The 9,011-nt window shown below is 36.9% G+C and overlaps 1 long non-coding RNA gene across 1 annotated transcript; it reads right to left on the bottom strand.

The window, feature by feature from the left end:
• Nucleotides 1-2,770: 2,770 nt before the first annotated feature.
• LOC311278727 lies at nt 2,771-4,343 on the bottom strand. Its single transcript, XR_014625470.1, has 3 exons — nt 4,216-4,343; nt 4,063-4,133; nt 2,771-3,977 (listed from the first exon to the last, which is right to left on the bottom strand). It is a non-coding gene; the product is annotated as an uncharacterized lncRNA (long non-coding RNA).
• Between the last annotated feature and the right edge of the window lie 4,668 nt (nt 4,344-9,011).

The following is a 9,011-nucleotide window of genomic DNA, read 5'->3' as shown; positions in this document are numbered from 1 at the left end:
GTGACCCAGTTTTATCCTTAAATATATTATTTTTATTAAGAAACACCCAAATCATCATATCTTGAATATGTTGTTACATTTCTTCATTTTATAAGCAAAAGTTTTCGCCCACAAGCAAAAGTCGCTTAAATTGTTTTCCTCTTTTTCTTGTTGAATTTAACTCTCGTTTTATCCCTCAGGCTTATAAATAGCAAACAAAAAATGCATTTTCTTTATGTATTATGATGAATTATTAAAAGATATGTAACCTTGTCATTGTGCTTTTTTCCCGTGTATTCTGATGTACACAAACCCATGATATTTATGTGTTTTTTTTTTTTGTCATTATGATTATTCACTGCTGAAAGATACAACCATGGTATCTTTCCATGATCTTTATGTTACTAAGTTCTGCAGTAACAAAATGATATGAGCGACAGGTGCACAAACATCAGTAGCTCGACAGCCCTACCAAGAACGGTTTTCCTCAGCGTTTGTGACGTCTGTACACTGCGCCAAGATCTCGCCTTTGGAGAAAACTGTTGATTTTATTCTGGGAAAATTCAAGCATCACTCCTTAAAAATTAGGATTACCCCAAAATGAATTGCATAATTTGCTAGCCCACCCCAACACTTATGTAGGATAATAATGATAAATGCTGACCAATACTTAATATTACTTTTTTTTTTTTTTACTGAAAGTTATATATTTTAGTTAAACAAGCAAAATGTAATTTGTTTTGTCATATAACATAGCTACACTAGATAAATGAAGTCAACACATGTACATTTTCAGTCAAGCAATGAATTAATGCATTAATTAATTAAATTAATTATATTTTATTTTATTTTATTTACTGACAACAATAAGAAGCATGAATAAATGAGTAAAAGATTGAAAAAAGTAACCACAATAAATAAATATATACACAAGTCAACAACACATGAAAAGCTTTATTCAAACTTACTGTTCTAACAATCAAATATTTACAGGCGGTGGCCCCTACATCCTACTGCCATCTCAACACAGCGGTTCTCATTCTGCGGCTTTATTCTGATGAATCAGCTGACCACCGTTCCCACCTTCACCTGTCTCTGCCGTCCATCATGTCCCTCATTGCTGCAGTCAGACTAGAATCTGATCACGGATGGGAAAGGGACATCGAGGCTATCCTTGCCTGAGTGCACAGTCTCCCTCATCACCTCATACAGAGCGCCTGAACAGAACCCTGTGAGGCTCGCCTCAATAGCAAACACTCCTGTGAGCGAAGCATAGTAGAGCGAGCCTGTGGCATGCTGAAAACACACTGGTGCTCTATTTTCTTCACAGCCAGATGTGAGCCGTGCCTTCGTGCCTGAGGTTGTTCCGTCCTGTACTGTGCTTCACAATCTGAGGCAATAAGGGCAGGTGGAGTGATGGAGGGTCTCATCCATGGCACCATTTCCTGGATTCAGCTCTGGGCTTCTCATCCTCAGTGCTCACACCAGTCTGCAAACATTTCAGATCCTACAAAAATGCACAAACATTATACATTATACAAAAACCATTTTAACAGCACAATGTCATGTATAATATATGTACATGTATAAAATAACAAAATTATTTGACTTTATATTTTTATTTCAGGTCCTCAATACTACATTTACATGTTGAGGTTGTCGCTGATGTGTTAACTCACTCTTTATCCAACATACATGTTCCTCAATTTATCAACAGTAGCCTACTAATGGACAAATATAATAGATAACTTAGGCTGTTTAGTTACTTTATAGATTAGTTTATTTACCTTACAGTTCATTTATCTAATGTAAACCGTGTTGACAACAGTGGATTCTACATAATAGCACACAATCATCACTCAGATGTCTATTTCATGTTGTGATGTGCTCATCTGCAATACATAGGCCTATATAGATTATTTTCCTGTCAGATGTAAATAAACATTTAAAATAAGCTCCCTGTCAGGGTTCTATCACTTCTGTCTGGTTTATATCTTGGTTTGGTGACAGAGCTCTGACACTCCCGGTTTGTCATGTGTTTGTGTATAGTCTGGTTTGTTGTGAGCACATGGCTTGTCATGTATTTCCTTGTGCCATGTGCTCTCCTGTCAATTGTCTAGCTCTAGCCCCTCCCATCTTGTTACCTGATTATTGATTAATTTGCCCCACCTGCTTTCCTCCTTACCCTCTTTTGTTTGCTTGCAGTCCTGTGCTGGTTCATTGTCTATGTTCCCTCGTGATTCCTGTTCCTGCCAGATGCCTGTCTTGTTTTCCCCCACGGGGAGTTTTTGTTTGTAGTTTTTTTTATTACTTAATAAAGATCCTTATTTCTGCACATTAGGGACAGGCAAATTAAGCCTCATGAAGCACTGAGGCTTTCACTTGAATGTTTCGGGAAAAGTTTCGAAGCATCAAGAGTGTCGAAAACAGCGCCATCTTGTGGCAGGTCAAATTTATAGCAGCCATGTTTATGGGCAGCTGAGTGTGCAGTGCTGTTGTTTTATCCATTAAGCACAAACAAAAGCCTGACAACGCTAAATGTTCAGTTTTCTAATAACATATTAAAGTGTGGCAATAAAATAAATGTAACAATTATATTAATACTATACATAAATAAAAATACCAACAGAGTTGCTTGATGCAAGTAAATGTTGGTTGGTGTAATTATTTTATGGTTTCTATGCTGTTTATGTGTCAGAATAGATGATCATGTAACATAGAATATATGATCAATGTAGGCATATATATATATATATATATATATATATATATATATATATATATATATATATATATATATATTAGTAAATGGACTTAAACTTCCATACTCCTGTAGAGTAGTGGTCTGGGTTCAAACATTTTGACACGCAAAGTGAAGCATTCACGTGACTGGAAAGAAAGTGAGGCTTCGTTTTTCGTTGATCACGTGTTTCTCTGAAAACAATACGCGCTCTGGCATGGAGCTTCATGAGAAATTGCGCTGCATACTCGATACATGCTTTGAAGCTTCAGTGTCAAATGTAACATCACTACTGCACATGAATCCTCTCTTCACTTCAGTAGGTTGTGGTAAAAAAACAAAAACAGATCTGCTCGGTCTCTAATGGTGCGCATTACATCAACATTTTTGGATATGCGCTCAACAAGCATGTCCTCCTGCGCACATACAACAAAATCACACCACTCGAAACCTGTTAGGAGGATCTGACCTTGCACTTGCAAGTAATACTTGTGCTGCCTCTTAAGCTGCAAAGAACCATCTGACATTTTGAGGTAGGGACAGTCAACATAACTCTGGATGTTGGGGCATTTTATTTCAAGCAGGCCAAATGGTGGGTTGTCAGAAGGATTGAAAACGACTCCATCGGGAGAGCATTAGGGTGTATAATGAACCCGCAGGGTGAATAATTCACATTTTTTTAACTGCAGTACTCTTCTAACTGGCTCCATATTGATTTCTCTCCTCATGTCCTTCGTCATGACAGTCCCCCTCAAAATTCTGTGTGCCAGATTTTCAGCTGATGTATGACAGCGAACATGGCATGCCTCATGAAAGCGTGTAGATGTGACTCGCATCTTTCTCAGTCGATGCCATTCCTGGCATGAGCTCTGCTCCCGTGTTGCAGCTTCAACCCTGTGGGCTGTGGGCCATGTCAAATGACACCTGTAGTGATTTCATATATACATGTTTCTCCTCTGATAACACTTAGGCACATGTGGTTGGCTCAAGCCTATAGCTTTGGATGGGAATGGAAGATTGGGCAGGGGCGTCTGGGATGTTGATGTTTTCCCGCATTTCTGGTGGTTTTAGCTGAAATGACAGCACACTCCCTGCCTGGACTGCCCCAAAAGCTGACTGAACTAATGGGACTTCCGCTGACATGCCCATGGTGGTCACCAAAGGTGAAAGCAAAGGAGGAAAGTCCTTACATACCTCTGCCACTCTCAATGTGGCAAGATCTGGCATTTCCCTGTCCAGTGCTTTGTAGAGAGAACTTCTGAAAATGTTGAAGTGAAAAAATTGTAACAAAAAAACTGCAGCGTACATATTAACCACATAAACTAAAGGTAATATAATCTCACCTCACACAAACAGCGGTGGAATTTGGGGGTTTGCGGACCTCCATGTCTCCCACCGGACCTGGCCTAACACCCTGACAGCAAAGACACATTTTGACATGGCATCACAATAGCTACATGTGCATGTACAATTCACATGACAGACAGATGACATACCAAGGTCCTTGGTGTATGCCAGATCTGCTCAGTGTCTGTGCAAATGGTTGCATAAGTCACACCCTGCCACACAGGAGCAGTGAGTGCTCGCCAAAATGACAGGTTTTGAGTGTTTTAACACCATCTATGGAGAAATAGAAGCTTAGATGAGAAATACCTCTTAAGAGCTAAACATTAACAAGAGGAAAATATATAAATGAACATATATATATTAATAATTAATGAATTTATGAATTATTCATTTATTCATTATATATTAATAAATATATTAATACAGTAATATATATATATATATATATATTATCAAGAGGAAAATATTTATTAGTAAAATATTAATATATTTATAAATAAAAATTTAATATTATTAAAATATAACTAATAAAAGCATACGGTTGTATTCTAGATGAGAGGCACATATATTCAAATGCAGGCCTACCCATTCACGTCCATAAACAGTAAACAGAGACTAAGCCATGTACATTTAGATAATGTTACTTATCAGTTGATATGGGCGTGGGCGACTTATCAGCAGGCCAAACCATTACTCTAACAGTGACCCTAGTCACCCTTCTCTTAATTTGTGTAAGAGTACTGGAACTGTGACGTGCATAGAGCCTATAACAGTAGTTCAACACATGAGATTTTAACACAAGGAACCGTGTTTACATTTGAAAACACCCGCGTGGCTGATCTCCGCGATGTTTGATTATGACGTATCCTCTCCTCTGGCCTCCTGGGAGAGAGAAAAGTATCCATCGATGGGTGCTTCAGAATCTGGGCAGAAGCAGTAACTTAGGTCATCCGGGAACTTATCACCTACTCTTTATGAATACTGATGTTTCGGACATACTCCTTTCAAGTACTGTTTTCTCCTACTATATAGTAGTAGGCATATTCGAACGCACAATAAGTATACACATGTCCGAATCTCGCGAGAATTAGTACGTCACCCAGGTAATTCTCGCCTATTCTTTTATGGATACTAAGGATTTGGACATACTTATTCGCTCGCGTACTGTTTTTTCCCTACTATATAGGGATTAGGGAAGTATTCGGTTTCAGCCGCAGCCTCTGGCTGGCGTTCTCAGCACCATTAAATAAAAAATTTTTTTAATAATTGCAGTTTTTATCGATTGTTTACACACATTTTCTGAAAGCATGCCTCATATTCTCAGAACTCTACACACAAATCCAAAAAGACACACACAATGGGCAAAACCCCTCAATTCTCCTGCAAAATGAAACTTTACATTCAAAACAATGTTATTTCTTCTCAAAATGGTATTTTGTTTTCAAATGACACACACAAACCATCATATGAATAGACATTTATAAGAGCCAGTTGAACACTGATCTGCTCAATGTAAAACACTATGATGAATGGAAAACACTTCTTCTCCATTCATCATAATGATTTAGGCCTTTTTTTGTTCAGTGTTACACTTACTACAGACAGTACATACATAAGTGTGTTGTAAAATATTGTTATTGTTTTTATACTCAGAACACACAAATACACGGTAACAAATATATTTTATTTTTCCCACAAAAACAATGTACACAGTGTACATCCCAACCAACACAAAGTTGTACATATACAGTGGTCTACATACAAAACAACAGAAGAATTGACTGTATACAGTTACAGTAAAAAAAAAAAAAATCCAATGTTGGCCTTCATTGCTCCATTGAAGAGCTCACCTGTTGCCCTTTTATGCTAAAGCTCTGATTGCTCATTGTAAAACTGTGTGACGGGTGTTTGCCCGTGTGATGAGTCAGTGTGCATATTTGAATGGCAGTGTGTTCCTTGTGAAAACAAGAGATTTTCTGCATGAAAATTGTGCCAAAAGCAGAGAATTGTGTGTAGTGTTTAGAAAAAAGTGTGTTTTAGAACTGCAATTTAAGTGTAAAGCAGGAATTGTGCTTGTAGTTTAGCAGAATTGGTTCAGGGGGTTGGTGAATGAGTTACATGTTGTGGTCATTGTGTCTCAAGTACCAGAAAATGTGCACTGTAAAAAGTGAACAGTTGGATCAACTTAAAAAAATTACTTCAATTGGTAACACCTAAAGAAATTAAGTTTTCTCAACTTAAATTATAACGTTTTTCAAGATAAAACGTGATAATTTAAGTTGAGAAAACTTAATTTCTTTAGGTGTTACCAACTGAAGTAATTTTTTTAAGTTGGTCCAACTGTTCACTTTTTACAGTGTGTGTAAACAATCGAGAAAAACTGTAATACATCATAGAGTTGTTTGTGGTGGGGTAAATTAAACGCAATATGCGTTGATGTCACAATCGTGTTGCATTGTGGTATGGAGCTGCCTGAAGTGTACATAAGAAGTAGACTGTCAAAATTGAGGGAGCGAGGGTCTGTCCATATAAACTTCCCTCGTCCACTTCACAGAGTGGAATGCACTTCAAAACGGCGGCAGGGATTCCCCCGAGGGGAAGTGCTTAGGGAAGTTTGCAAGTGCGTGTCTAAAAGTGGACTGGAACACAGCCCTGAACTATCCAGTGCGAAAGCCCCTATAGCAGGAATGAGGAACACATTTCAATTTGTTTAGAAGGTGACCAGTATCTATGTATTTTACATCGGCAGTTTGAATTTAATATGAAAAGGTGCTTTCTGTTGTAGTTTTGAATAAAAATGTTTGCTTTTCTGAATATATTGAAATTGAAAGTAATTACATATTGACAATTTAAAATGTTATCTCTCAGAGAAGATTTTTTTTGTGGTGCAGTTTATTGAAGTACAGGAATGCAATGTTTTTTTGAACTATTTTGTATTTTTTAAAGAATTGTATTAGTAGATTATACCAAGTCAGTCACGACTCACAAGTGAATTATAAGTACACATATAGGATAAGTTGTGGTTACTTAATTTATTCAAGGCAAGGGGTTTCCTCAATTTAAGTAGACAGAACTCAGAAAAACTTGTTAGTTTTAAGTTAAGTAGATTGACATTTTTAAGTAATTGCAATTTAATTCATTTAAGTTAGTGATCACAGTTATCACAAACACATTTTCTTTTGTTTCATTAACTTTTACTTGCCAGGGTAACTTGGAATTGTCAAGTTCACATAACTTAATTTTTTCAGTTTTATTTACTTGATCATTTTAAAGCAACGGGTTTCCTAAAAAAAAATAAGTAAAGAGCATTTTGCATTGGAGCACTTCTCATGTTACTGCCTCCATTATACATAATAAATATTTCATAATTGTGAGGCCTGGTCTGAGACAAAAGGGCCCTGCTGGCTAATTAACATTCGACCTCCCCCATACAACCTCACTTCCTCTCAGAAACAACTAAGAACTCACACAAGAACATGGTTGAATGTGAATGTTTATCATTGACTGTTATGTTTTTGGTGTCATTTGAAATGTCTCAAAGTGAGTGGTACAGATACCTCATATCCAGATAGATAAAATAAAAGGAAATAAGGTTTATAGAAGTTTAGAGAAAACTGTTTCAGAGATAAGGCCAGATAAGGCAACCCCCCTTTTGTCGGATAGAAGCCATTTGAGGGTGGTCTCCCCCATCCCCCATGTCACCTGGTCAAACAGGATAAAGGAAGGTGTTCGCCCTTTCTCTGGGCTCTTTTTGGCTGGACGTGGGTTGAATAGGTGGTCTCTCTCTCTCTCTCTCTTTCCCTTTCTCTCTCTCTATCTCAGATTCAAGCTGGGTAAGATTATTTGGTACAACCATGTTCTAGATATTTGAATTGATTGTGGAATTGATCTCTGATATCTGAAATATTAAATTGTTACATGTGATTATTCTAACTGATTTTGACATTGTTCATTTAATGGTTAAAAGGAATAGTCAAACATTCGCTCACTTTAAGTGAGGCACAGATATTATTAAAACCTTTCATTTATGGAGTCAGATGAATTAACGAGTAAATATATGATTAATATATTGCATTTAATCAAAAAATACTTTGCCTCGAGAAAAGGACAGTAACACGTTAAGACCTTGCGCGCTGGTCGGACGCCAGACTTTGGGCCGATTTAGCGCGAGCTTACAGTTGCCTTCCAGATCAATTAGAGAGCAGAGTAAAACACATTAGCATAGCACTGTCATTAGCATGAGAACAAATGAAAAGGCAAACCAAAAGGGTAGCAATATCATAATTTATTATTGAAATAAAATAGATACAGACAAAGGTAAAGGCATGAAAATTTTAATAACTCTGGGCATCCCATGAAAACTTCTTAAATCAATATGATTTTAAGGAAAATGTAATCTATTAATTGCCATTAGTTAGTTATGCTTACTTGTCTACAAATACAGTGGCTAAAAGGTTTGCGCACTCTTAAAATGACTGGTTCTTGAGATGTACAAAATGAACCCAAGAAAAATAACGGTGTCTTTTTTCCACCTTTAAATAGATATTGAAACCAACAAAATTATTATTCTTTTTCTTTAGCGCTTATCCCTCATAGTAGCAGGGTCCGCTTTTCTGGATCGCTGGCGCCAATTGATGCGACCGTCAGCTTGATCAGGGTGCAAACCGGTAACCAACAAAATTCATGTAACAAATATAAACTTTTAATGAAAAAAATACAAAAATAAAATAATAGCGGAATCCTCTAAACGGATGGCATGTACAATGCCTTCATTAATATATCATAAAGCCTTTAGTATTATATAACATTACATTCTCTGGGTTTTAATCACCTTGGGGATGGTTGTCGTTGTAGCATAACCCACAATTGCAAATAAGGCCTAAATGTGTAATAGCAGGAAATTCTATAACTATTATAATTTGGGGCCATAAAATGAGCTCATATT

Source organism: Rutilus rutilus (assembly GCF_951802725.1).
Source record: "Rutilus rutilus genome assembly, chromosome: 19".
NCBI lineage: Eukaryota > Metazoa > Chordata > Actinopteri > Cypriniformes > Leuciscidae > Rutilus > Rutilus rutilus.
Note: the sequence above shows the minus strand (reverse complement) of the source record. Positions and strands in the feature narration are given on the sequence as shown.